General features: G+C 40.8%; 1 long non-coding RNA gene and 1 pseudogene across 1 annotated transcript; both read left to right on the forward strand.

Annotated features, from left to right (window-relative positions):
- Nucleotides 1-13,127, forward strand: part of LOC138152185 (zinc finger protein 184-like) — a 124,050-nt pseudogene that overhangs the window by 90,526 nt on the left and 20,397 nt on the right.
- LOC138151984 (uncharacterized) lies at nt 450-8,025 on the forward strand. The gene is made up of 3 exons (XR_011165984.1): nt 450-532; nt 2,578-3,034; nt 7,882-8,025. It is a non-coding gene; the product is annotated as an uncharacterized lncRNA (long non-coding RNA).

A 13,127-nucleotide genomic window follows, 5' to 3' on the forward strand; every position in this document is an offset into this window, starting at 1 on the left:
AAATAGTTAAGTCGGGACTCCAGTCTCTAATCCGCCCAAGCACATTTAGGCTACGAGAAGAGATTAAGACTCACTCTCGCCCCGGGCCATCCTTTCCCAGAAGGTGGAACCTAGTATGGAATGCTGGGTTGGTTTCCATGGTAACCGTGACCCACCTCTCACCCCCACCTCCCTCAGTCGGGTCTTTGCAGGGTTGAAGCTGCGCAAGAGCAGTTCTGATCAGAGCAAAGCCCTGGGTTCCGATCGGACCCCGGGGCCGGAGGTCAGCCGGAGATATAAGTATATGCAGGCCAGGAAAGGCGGACGCTCAAGACAACCCTCGAAGGAAGTAAGAGACGGAGTCTTTCCCGATTTAGCATCCCTGGGGCTTTGTGGGAAATGGGAAGGTGGAAGCCAGAAGTAACTAAGTCCGAAGGATTCTGGGAATTGTAGTTTGGTTGTAAGGGGGAGGTGGGTCTTTGGGCCAAGGGCAATTCCGTTTCCGGTCTCACGTAGGTCCTTTTGTTACTCTAGTCCGGCTCCCGCGTGGGAGGTGAGTTAAACCAAGAGAGTGTGTATGTGGGTGTGTGCTCTCGAGGTGGGGGAGGGGGAGAAGAGGTCAAAGAGTGGAAGAAGAAGCTCCTAGTCCCCCTCTTGCCGGCGAACTTGACCGCAGTCCTTTGGCGGGGGCCTCTGGCCTCTGATTTAGTGCTTGGGGGAGGGGCTGAGCGGGAGGATATGCGCATGCGCCTTGCCCCTCCTCGTTCCTGGCTTGTCCTTGCGCATGTGTTTTGTGACAGTAGTTTTGGGGCGTAGCTGTTTTGTGTGTTATTGTACGTTGGTGTGTGACAGTGTTTGAACTAGTATGAGCTCACCAGCCGGTCTTGAGCCCGAGTCTGGGAATTTAGTGACCGCGGGGGAAAGAGAAAGAGTATTGAGTCTAGAAGCAGCCAGATTGGGGTAGCTAGCTGGTGCAGTGGATAGACCTGTGGGTCCTGCGTTCAAATGCTGCCTCACATGGTTACTTAGCTGTGTGACCCCGGGCAAATCACTTAACCCAATTTTCTCATATGTACAATGGGGATCATAGTTACGCCTGCCTTCCAAAGTAGTTGTGAGGATCAAGTGATATAATTAGCTTCCATTTGCTCCAGTCTAATTCTGAAGCAATGATTCTCCTCATTGAGCTTTTGAGATTCTTTTTCCATCTGGAAAATTCGGCTTTTTAAGGCATTCTTCTCCTCATTCCTTTTTGAGCCTCTTTTGCCATTTGAGTTAGTCTGTTTTTTAAAGTGTTATTTTCCTCAGTCAGGCTGTTGACTCTCATTTCATAATTTTCTTGCATTGTTCTCATTTCTCTTCTCAATTTTTCCTCCACTTCTCTCATCTGCTTCTTAAGGTCCTCTATGGCCTGTAACCAGCTTGTATTTTCCTTTGAAGCTTTTGGGGCAGGAGTTCTGACTTCACTGTCTTCCTCCTGTTCCATGCTTTGCTCCTTTTTGTCCCCAAAATAGGAGTGTAATGTTGGAATCTTCTGTCTGCTTTGTTTCCTTTGCCTGCTCATTTTGCCACTCAATTACTTGACTTTTGGGCTTTTTGCCACAGTAGGACTCTGCCACCAGACAGGAGAGCTTTCGTCCCAAACGCTGGGGTTTTTTCTGCTGCCAGAGGTATTAGATGGGTGCCCTCTCTGAGGTCTCCACACACTCTGGTAAGCTGGACACACACCCCAGGACCTCCACCCTAGACTGCAGTCCAGATCCAAGAAGGGTAAAGCAAGAGGGATTACCCCTCAGACTGGTGCTTGGTCCCCCTACACTCTGCAGGCCAGGAGCTGAAGCTGCCACATAGGCTGGCTGGCTGGCGTCTCAGCGGTATGTTACTGACAGGTATCCTGTAGTTTATTTATCCACTCAAGATTATGACACAATATCAGGAGGTGATAGGCATGTATGTCTCACAGTTCCATATATATGTATATATAAATAAAAATATATACATACACATATACACATGTATGTACATATGTGTACAAACATGCATGTATGTGTGTGTGTGTGATCTGTGGAATACATACCTCCCTCTCTCCTCCTTCCTCTCTTTTCTCTTAACCTTCTTGATGCATAATTTTGGGTAAGATCACTTAGGACTTTTTGAAAGGAAAAGGTACATGTTTAGTAAAAAGGAAAAAATGCTCTGTTACAAAGGCCTTTAGCATATCCATTTACACAACACCTGAGGAAACAGCATTTTCTTTATCAGTCAGTTAATTAGTTAATAAGTTATCAGTTAATAATTAATTATACCTTATTAGATGAATGAAGAGATGGTCATGAATTCCTGGAATTATTCTAAATTGTAAAGAGATTGTAGGAAGGGAGATCCGTGAAGGAGACTGTGTCACAAAATGGAGTCAGTTATGTCCTCCCCAAAATTCACTTTTGACAGTAGCAAATGTCTGAGGTGTCATTCAAACTAGTATTTTCCTAACTCAGAGCATGAGTTAATATTATTAAATCTTTTTAAATCAACTCTTTGTGCCTATTTGAAGACAGTTCCCAGTCACTTAATACTCACCTTGTCATTTGTGTGTTCCAGGGTCTCTGGGTTACTTCCACAAGGGCCCTGGATGAGGCTGTTGGATCTCTTCGATTGACAACATCCTGTCATGGGCTGGTCTCTTAATCCTCCTGGTAGGTCTCGGTAGAGGCCAGGGAGACCAACCTGTGTATTCCACAAGGTTGACTAACTGTAAGAAATAAATGTGAACCTCAGGAAAGTAAACTACTTAACTGAAGAAAGTTTCTTCTAAAACTACCAAATCCCCATTCCACATGGACAAGTTGGGAACTTGAGAGTGAAAGTAGAAGATACCTTCACAATCATAATTCATCCTAGGAAGGAGACAAATCTGACTCCAAGAGAGAACTTTTGGCCCTAGAGAAATTTTCCTTTATTACACCTGGGAGATCTGGATTTGAGTGAAGTCAAACATACCAAGGGAGCAAGGAAGGGGTGACCATGGAAAAATCACCCCATATTCTTGGAGAGAGAGGTAAGGATTAAAAGAAGGATGGGGCCAGTCACTAACTTCTAAGAGTGGGAAAAGTAGAAAACACATCAGAGAGGCTACTGGGTGTGGTAAATAAATGACTAGGAAATTTAGTAAGTAAAATATTAGGGATTTCAAGTTGAGTTTCACTTTTCCAGTTTTTTCCTTTATTTGCATATCATGTATCCTGAGCTACTGAAGTGAAGACCATACTCCATTGTTTGCATATTCTACTCCTTTCTAAGCTTCTTACCCTAAGAATTGGGGAATTAGTGACTCTATTTCTTACAGAATAAGATACAAACCCCTCAGTGTGGTTAGTGTGCCTCTAGCCTCTATTTTTCAAACTTACTTCACATTACTTCCCTTTCTGCATTCCATATAAAGGCCAAACTGGCATATTTGGTGTCCCTAGAATTTGACATTCTGTGTCCGGTTTGTGCCATTCCACATGCTGTTTCCTATGCCTAGACTGTCCTTTCTCCTCAGAGCTAAGGCTATACCTCCTTATTATGCCTGCTGTGAGGAGGCTTAACTGGAGTTAAGGCCATAGCTAGCATGAAGATGATCCTTGAGAAATGATCTAGACCAGTATCTTTCCTTTAACAGTTCTCTCCCTATTTCTTCTCTACTTGAACTCATCGCTTGATGGCTAACATTCTCCTATCTCTTTTTATGCTCTTCCTATTAGAGTGATACAGAACCTCTTGCTACTAACCCCTCACCCCCCTACCTCCCAATTGCCCTTGCCCCCACCTCGGCTTTGTCTACTGCAGCCCTCCTCTTTCCCCTTCCTTGTCCTACTCCTGAACAGCCAGTGCCTTTCTCTGTGTTCTCTTGGAAGTCTGCTTCATAGTTAACAAACTTTAATTCCTTTAAAAAAATTAATTATTATTATTATTTGCTTTTTGGAGGGGGGAAGGTAGGGCAGTTGGGGTTAAATGACTTGCCCAAGGTCACACGGCTAGTTTTTGTGTTAAGTGTCTGAGGCCAGATTTGAACTCAGATTCTCCTGACTTCAGGGCTGGTGCTCTATTCGCTGCGCCACCTAGCTGCCCCAACAAACTTTAATTTCAAATTAAGTCTCTTCTTTTACCACTCTTTCCATTTTCTGTAAGTCACTCATTAGGCTTTTTTCTGATGACTGTGCTTCCCTTGTCACCCTTTTCAGTACTGATTATACTTTGAGTTGGAATGCTCATTCCTTCTGATTACTGAGCTTCTAGGCTTTCCCTCTAGCACCCTCACTCTCTTTTCTCCAGTGAGTTCACATCATCCAAATTTAGCACTGGATCCAGATTCTGGTGGTGGTTATCTAGTGACACCTCAGGGCACTCTACCTCCTAACTCAGTGAGTTCATGCCTGACTCACAGTCTTTTTCTACACTACGATATCTGTCCTTCTGCTAGGGATCTTCAGCTTACATTTACAATTCCCTCAAATAACCTAATTTTCTCGTTCTCAGTCTACTGCATTTCTGTGATCTACTCTTTCACTTAGCTACACACAGAGATGGTAGTAATACTCATGATCTTGTCACCACCTACAAATGAATGTTCTACTTCCATGTTCATGAACCTTGAAATTCTTGTTGTCTTGTCAGCTCTTCTATCATCCCATATTTCCCTGTGCCTTACCGCCCTTACCCTTGTTCTTTATCCTCACTATGACTTCTAATCCTTCCATATCTCAGTTCCTTCCCAGGACATTCCCCATGCCCAAACTACATTCTGCTTTCTTCCCAGTCTTGACATTTTAGTGAATCATTTCAACTCTACAATACCCTCTACTCTCAAATCCCTTGATCCATTTAAAAAAGTGTATACTAGGAAATTTTATTGTATGTGGAGCTAGCTGATTGTAGTTTAGATGATTTTAATTTTCATCACAACGTCCAAAATTTCATAATCTGGGGAAAATTGGATGTCAGCTTCTTTCCATTAGGTCAGATCAGTGTGTTGATCTTGGCCGAATCAGTGTCATATAGCTTCTTTATAGTTTCTTTTTATCTGGTGTTTGCTGACCACAGTGAATAATACCAGGGTTGTGTTGTCTTCAATCTTCAGAGCAGATTCAGTGATCAAAGAAACTTGATGATAGCATAGTGGTCATGCTTGTTCCTTGTGTGGGCATTTTTCTGAGGGTATTTGGACTATCGCCAATGTTGAAGTGACTTGAGTCTCCAGAAGGTAGATGACATTCAGATTTTTTTTTCTTTTTGTGGCTACATATAAACTGCCTTCTTGGTTTTCAAGGCCTTTACTTGGCTTCTTTCTTGGGGGCAACCACTTCCTTCTTCACTTTCAGTGATTATACCTTTTGAAACCCTAATCACTGAATTACTCTTACTCTCTGCCCCCTTTCCTATTCATCTACTGCTGAATGAACTGGAGAAAGTAAGAAACCCTAACTGGAACCACTACAGCTTATGTTATTGCTTCTCATCTGGGCTCTCACTGTAGCAAGGCAATCCTTCTACTCTGTAATTGATTCTGTATCCCATCCTACACATCATGTGTTCCAAACCTTTTAAGCTGCCTAGGATATCACCTCCCTCTACCTTCTCAGTTGAGGACCTTGCTTCATACTTCACTGAAAAAAGAGTCCATTTGATATATGACATTTTGTCCCTTTCTCATCTCATACCCTTCATAATCTCCCACCATCGTTTTCACTACAATCTCTAGTGAAGAGGTGGCCCTTGTTATTTTCAAACCCAACTCCATTTTGTGTACCTGTGAGTCTTTCCTCTTTCATTTTCTCTAGCAGTTTGCCTGTCCCCCTTATCATACAGAATTTGAGAATGACAGAATTTAAGTATTGGAAAGGACTTTAGTGGCTATTCATCCTAACTTGTGCACAGAAGGAATCCTCACTGTAACATATTTTAGAAAAGATCCTTCCTAATCTTCATTCTAATCCTTAGTCTCTTTTTGATATTCATTCTCTTCCCCACATACACTGGCTCTTTCCTTGATGCCTGCAAACATGCCTGTGTCTCCTCCCTTCTTAAAAGACACTTGATCCTACCAGCCCAGCTAATTATCCTATATCTCTTCTCCCTTTCTCAGCTAAACCCTGAAAAAGATAGGCATCTGTGGTACCTCCACTTCCTCTGATCTCTCTTGTAAACCCTCTGCAATATTACTTCTAACCTAGTCATTCAACTGAAACTAGTCTCTTCAAAGTTACCAACAATCTTCTAGTTGCTGAATCTAATGGTTTTTCCCTAATCCTCATCCTTAGAACTTTTTGCACAATTTGATACAGCTCACCTCTTGGATAGTCTTTCTTCTCTAGGTTTTTGTAGCACTGTACTCTTGGTGATTCTTTTCATACCTGTCTGATTGCCCCTTCTTAGTCTTTACCAGTCTTCCATCCACGACACACCCACTAGTTATGGATCTTCCCCTAGTCTTTACGCTTGGCCGTCTTCTCTTTTTCCTCTGTGCTATCTCACTTGGTGATCTTATTCGGTCCCATGGGTTTAATGCTTGTCTTTATGTAGATGACTCCCAGATCTGTATGTCTTGAAGTAGACTTCTGAGATCCAGTCCCATATCACCAACTGCTTTTTATATATCTCAAACTGAATGTCTTCTAGGCATCCCAGACTCCACATATTCAAATTAAGCTTTTCCCTCCTGGACTTCCCTGATGCCATTAGCCTTCCATTCACCAGCTTTGCAACCTCTTATTTTGTCCTTAATGTCTCACTCCACATATGCAAACCATTGCTGAATTTTTTTGTTAATACCTTCATGAAATCTCTTGTCTGTTTCTTTTTCTCCACTCACACAGTTACTACTCTAGTTCTTAAAATGTAAGTCTGACCATGTTACACATGCCACCTTCCCCCCCCCCCCAATAAACTCCAGTGGTTTCCTATTATCTGTGAGCTCAAATAGAAAGTTATTTGTCATTTAAAGTTTTTACAACCTGGTCCCTTCCTACTTGCAGTCTTATTATGTTTGACTCCCTTCTATGTACTCCACAATCCAATTATGCTGTAGTATTTGATGGTCTTTCTCCATGACATTCCATCTTCTGTCTGTCTGCTTATACACTGGCTATACTCCATGCTCGTAATGATTTTCTCCTCTCCCCACCTCTGCCTCTTAGGATCCCTGGCTTTCTTCAAGACAGCTCAAACTCTCCTTTCTGCAGTAGGCCTTTCTTGGTCTCACCTGCCAGAGCCTCTTCTCTGAGATAACCTCCATCTCTTCTGTATGTATCTTGCATGTATTTATTTACATGTTGCAACTCTTGGAATGTGAGCTTCTTTCTTTATACCCCCAGCTCTTAGCACAGGGCCTAACACATAGTAAGTGTTTAATAAATGCTCGTTGACGGGGCGCCTAGGTGGCGCAGTGAGTAGAACACCGGCTCTGGAGCCAGGAGGACCTGAGTTCGGATCCAGCCTCAGACACATAACACACACACACACACACACACACACACACACACACACACAAACACAAACTAGCATGTGACCTTGGGCAAGTTACTTAACCCCAATATGCCCTCAAAAAAAAAAAAAAGCAAAATAAATAAATAAATGCACTTTGACTTATTCTTGTCCCTTAGAGTCATTTGCTCCCTTTAAAGTTCAGTGCATGCACTCCATCCTATGGGAAGTCTTTTAAAAACTATAGAATTTTATTGTTGGAAGGGAACTCAGTCATATAGAACCACCCACATCAAAAGGAATCTCTACTGCATTTTATACTTGAAAAGTGATCATTTAACCTCTGCTTGAAGATCTCCAATAAAGTGAACCCTGCTAACTCATATAGTAGCTCATTCCTGATTCCCCAGGATTGTCTTGTATTTTCTCATCTCTATACAGGTTATATCCTTCAGTAGAATGTCATCTCCCTGAAGTCAGAGACTGTCATTTTTGTCTTGGCATTTTTAGTACCCAGCACACTTCCTTGCATATTACAGGTTTTTAATAAATGTTTGTTGAATTAAATTTTCACTTGTCATATTTTATATTTTGTTCTTACATTGTCTTTATTAATTGAGGCACATTGGGCATATATCATTTCCATTTTACATGTTAGGAAATAGGTTTGGATAGATGAAAGTCATAATATATTACAGTAAATACCCTTTGAGTGGCAGCAATACCACTACTAGGTCTGTACCCCAAAGATACCAAAGAAAGAGGAAGAGGACCCATATGCATAAGAATATGTATAACAGCTTTATTTGTCTTAGCAAAGAACTGAATACTAAAGGTTTGCCCGTTATTTGAGAAATGACTAAACAAATTATGATGTATGAGTGTAACAGAATATTATGTTAAGAAATGATGAAAGGGACTATTTCAGAGACACCTGGGGAGACTTGTATGAACTGATACAGTGAAAAGAGCAGGACCAAGAGAAAAATTATGATAATATCATAAAAACAACTTTGAAAAACCTAAGAATTCTGATCAATACAGTGAATAGCCATTATTCCAGAGGAGTCATAATGAAGCCTGCTGTCTACCTATTGATAATAAATGATGGACTCAAGATACAGAATAAGACCTATTGTTTTCAGACAGCCAGCACAAGAAGGGAATTTGTTTTACTTAACTGTATTTGTTGAAATGGCTTCCCCTCCCTTGCCATTTTGGGTATGTATGGTACAGAGGAGACTAGGGTAGTGAGAAAGAAAAGTGGGTCATTGAAACATCTTTAACATTATACAGAAGAAAACAGAAAGAAGGCCAGAAAGAATTACAAATAGAACAGCTTCCAAAGTTACATGTTGACTTTACCATATATTTGAAAAGAAAAGCAAACCATACATAATTTGCACAGTTTAATGTGCAGTCTTTTTCTACTGTGTATATAAGGAAATGCTACATTTATTTTGTGATTTAAATTCAGAATTAAAAAAAAACTTTAATAAAAAGATGCCATTGTTTGGTGATGACAGAATCTAGACTGGAATTCTAGAAAATAGAATTATAAAATAAACATATTTCTACTTTTATAATATGCTGTATCTGGAAAGGCAGTTTCTTTGAGTTCCACAAAGTAATTCTTTGTATATCCTCTAAGCCTGTAATGGGAATGTAAATTTTAAAGATCTTCCCTGCCCCTAGACTAAAGTGCACCTGGAGCCTGGGGTGGGAGGCTTGTTTTTCAGTTGATACTCTTTGATTGGCCAGTGGGTCCAAAAGGTTGTTATATTCTCTGAGTCAGGAGAAGGCTATATAAGCCCTGATGTGTAGCTTTGTTTTGGGGCTCACTTTGAGAAGTGTTCTGTGGTTTGATATGGATTCTGGAAAGCCGTTGTCCAGAGACCCCCGGCTTTGAAAAACCAATATGTTGAAACCCAGATGTTGATTGACAGAGCTAAGAACCTGTGTTGGCAGCAAACCCTGAGGACGCTTGGGGTGCTTCCCGCTACAAAGCCCCAAAAAAGCATAAGAATTTTTTCCTTCCATAAGGTGACATAGTTGAAGGACAGAGTTGAGTTCTGTACTGTATATTGCGCAGCAGATAGGAGATAGAAATGAGACTTTACAACATAGGTTCTGATTCCCAGACCAGGATTGCTGGCTTAAAGAAAAAAAGTTTGACTGATGGTTTTTATTTTACCTCCCAGTTGTTTGAGGATAGAGCCTCTCTATCACAGCAGCTGTAGCTTTGGAATCAAACCCACCCTTGTAACAAAGAAAAACAGTTAAGACAAAGCAACAGATATTGGGACCATGTCTAATAATGTATGGTACAGAAGAACGGGAATTGCCTCAAGTCAGAGGACCTAGATTGACAGGGCCAAGCCACAACCTCTTTGGACTTTAGTTTGCTCTAAGGGGGTTGGATTAAGATGACTTGAGGTCCCATACAGCTCTAGAATGAACGTTCTGCCTCCATTTAGTGTCCTGCCTCTCAGCTATGGAGGGATTTATCGGTTTTTTTGGGATCCAGATTGATTATGAAAATCATTGAGAGTTTGTGTTCTTTTCATGTATATTATTATAGTTGTAATCTACCTTTTTTTCCTTATTTCACTCTGCCCTAACTTCACTTTACCATAAGGATAAGGAAAGTGGCACACTTAAGTTACCTTAAGTTAGTGTTCAGGACTATTCCCTGATCCTAGGACATGGTGGGATTGGTGGTTTATTGGTGGTAACAATGATTTAGCATTGTTTTTAGGTGACTCCTATGTGCAAGGTGTGTTGAAGATACAAAGACAGGAAAAATGATAAAACTGCCTGCCCTCCAAAAACTTAGATTTTGCTGGGAGATATAGAGAGTGTGTGAGTGTGTGTGTGTGTGTGTGTGTGTGTTTGTGTGTGTGTGAAGGAAGGAGAGAGCATTAACTCCCAAGGTGATCAACACACTTCCCCCAGGAGGCTGCCTTTGAAGTGCTGTTTGAAGGAAGCTAAATCCTCTGCAGAGGGAAATCCTGTGCATGGGCATGAAGGTGGCATATGGAATGCTGAATTCTGAAAATAGCAAACAGGCCAGTTTGGCTGGAATATAGACTTTAAGATGGAGAGTAGTGCTGTGTAAAAAAATAAGGAAGGGGAGTCTAGAGCCATGTTATAAAGGGCTTTAAATACCAAGCTGAAGAATTGGTATTCCACTCTTCAGTAGGGTAATGATGTGGTGAGACCTATGCTTCGAGACTTTTTTTTGGCACCTGTGTGGAACTTGGAACCGCCTCTAGGTGAGGAGGCTAGAAGCAGGGAGAACACTTCAGGAGGCCATTGTAGTACATCAGCGGTAACTCCCATTATTTGTGGAGATTTCCAACTTTGCCTTGGAGCTGCTCTCTTCAAAGTTTCTTCTTTTTTTCTCTAGCTTTGCCTTCTCAAGATTCTGCCCTTTCCCTAAAGAAGAATTCAGGGGAGGATAGAATGACTGCTGTGGTCCTGACAACCAAGTCCCAGGTGATTTATGGTTTCTTTTCTTTCCTGAAATGCTGTATCTGTTCAAAGAATGGATACATTTTCTTTCCTTGCCTGGCACATCTCAAAGAGCCCTATTCACAGAGCCTTGTCATAGAAAATGGTCTATACTTGAATAGTGGTTCTGACCTCCTTTAGTGTTTCCCTAGCCAACATTCACTCATTCATCTCTCCATGAAGCCTTCTAGAACTCTATGCCTTGCTCTAGTTGTATGCGCCCCCTTTTCAAATTATATTTCTGTGTGCATTTTGTATTTCACCCTTTATCTCTACCTCCCATCCCAACCCGCCCCCTCCCTAGTAGAATGTTACCTCCTTGAAGGCAGGGCTGATTTTGTTTTTTTCTTTGTATCACCCAGATACTTCTAATTCTCCCCAGGATTAAGCTTGATGTCTTAGTATAGTAGGCGTTCATTAGCTATTGAGTTGAATTGGACAGGTAGCACTGTATCATTCCCATATGTTTTACAGGTCTATTTTAAGTTGTGAGAGATAATACATAAAGGACTGGTTTTCGAGTTAGGAAGAGCTGAGCTTGAGTCCTGTCTTTGGTAAATAATGGACAAGGCATTCAGTTTTATAGTCCCTCGGGATATTTTCTTAGAATTTCTGTATCAGTGGAGGGAATTTCTATACTGAGGGTTCTGTATTCCCTTCCCCTGATGACTTTTATAAAAATTAGAATGTAAAATGAATATATTACCCATGATTACACATTCAGGGTATCATTTTTTTTTTTTCAAAGCAATCGGGGTTAAGTAACTTGCTCAAGGTTACACGGCCAGTTATTTCTGGGTATGGTGCTAAGTATTGGAGCCCGGATTTGATCCCCAGGTCATCCCGACACTGGAGCCGGTGCTCTTACTCGCTGAGCCACCTGGCCGCCCCAAGGGTATCATTTTTAACAGACATTTACTTGTCTGTGTGTAGGCCAATGCTAGATGCTGAGAATATAAAGTAATATATGACCATTTTTCATGATGAAAGGGTGTTGATTTAATTCCAGTCATATAGAAACTTTACCATCTTTTAGAAGCACAACGAGCAGAAAATTGTCTTATAAATAATAAATTTCCCATATAAAATTTAGTAGATTCAAAACCCTGTTTTCCTTTTTCTAGCCCTATTCTTCTGAAACATATACAGAACGAAGTTCTAGTGGTGTGACCAAACACTAGAAACATTTGACTTAATTAAGCTTAGGTGGGATGAAACATCTTCTGTTTCTACAATAATGTAGATATTTTCTTGTGTAGATAGCCGTATTTGGAGATAATGGGTACCCTTTTTATGTGTTAAGCTAATTTTCAGAATTTAATAAAGATGTTACAAAGCCTCTAGAATTTTCTTAGTTGCCAGTTCCTGCTCATATACACAGATTCTGTAATGTGGTCACTTAAGTATCATCCAGATATATTAGTATAACTTTTGTCTTTTCAAATACTGCTGAAAGGATATTGAAATCCTTTCAGATCCAAATTGCTTGACTATTTTGAAAATAATCTTTTAGGAAATTAGTAAGATGATGCTTGCTTGTTATTAATAAGAATGGTAAATCCGTTCTTACCTTTTCTATAAGATAATGTCAGTTTTTGTACTTTCATAGGCATGTGAACTCTAAGCACAAATCTTATCATTTGTGTTCCCAGAAAGCTGTCTTTAAAAGTCTCTGAATTAGGGGCAGCTAGGTGGCACAGTGAATAGAGCACTGGCCCTGGAGTTGGGAGGACCTGAGTTCAAATCAGACCTCAGACACTTAACACTTACTCGCTCTGTGACCTTGGGCAAGTTGCTTAACCCCAGTTGCCTCCAAAAAGAAAAAAAAAAGACTCTGAATTAAAAAACACATTAGTTCATACTTTGCATTGTCTTTCTTAAGACTTTATCTTAAGCCCCAAATGTCAGTTTTCTGAGTATTCTACTGTGCAGTAGATAATTTTTGCTCGACTCAGAAGTATGAGATTGACCTAAGATGTCAGCCTAGATCTTTATAAGCTATATTAGGCATTCTAAATACTTTGCTAGAGAGTACCATGTCTCCAAAACAAAAGTTATGGTATTATTTGCATAGTACATTTTTTGATCCCAGCTTTGATCACATTCAAGATTGATGACAAGTTAAAAAGCCTTTTAAGCACTTTCTGTGTCAGGCAGTATGTGCAGTGCTGGGT

The sequence above is a fragment of the Petaurus breviceps genome, unplaced genomic scaffold (assembly GCF_028583685.1).
Source record: "Petaurus breviceps papuanus isolate PSGF00001 unplaced genomic scaffold, PetGlider_PUasm1.0 90919, whole genome shotgun sequence".
Taxonomy (NCBI): domain Eukaryota; kingdom Metazoa; phylum Chordata; class Mammalia; order Diprotodontia; family Petauridae; genus Petaurus; species Petaurus breviceps.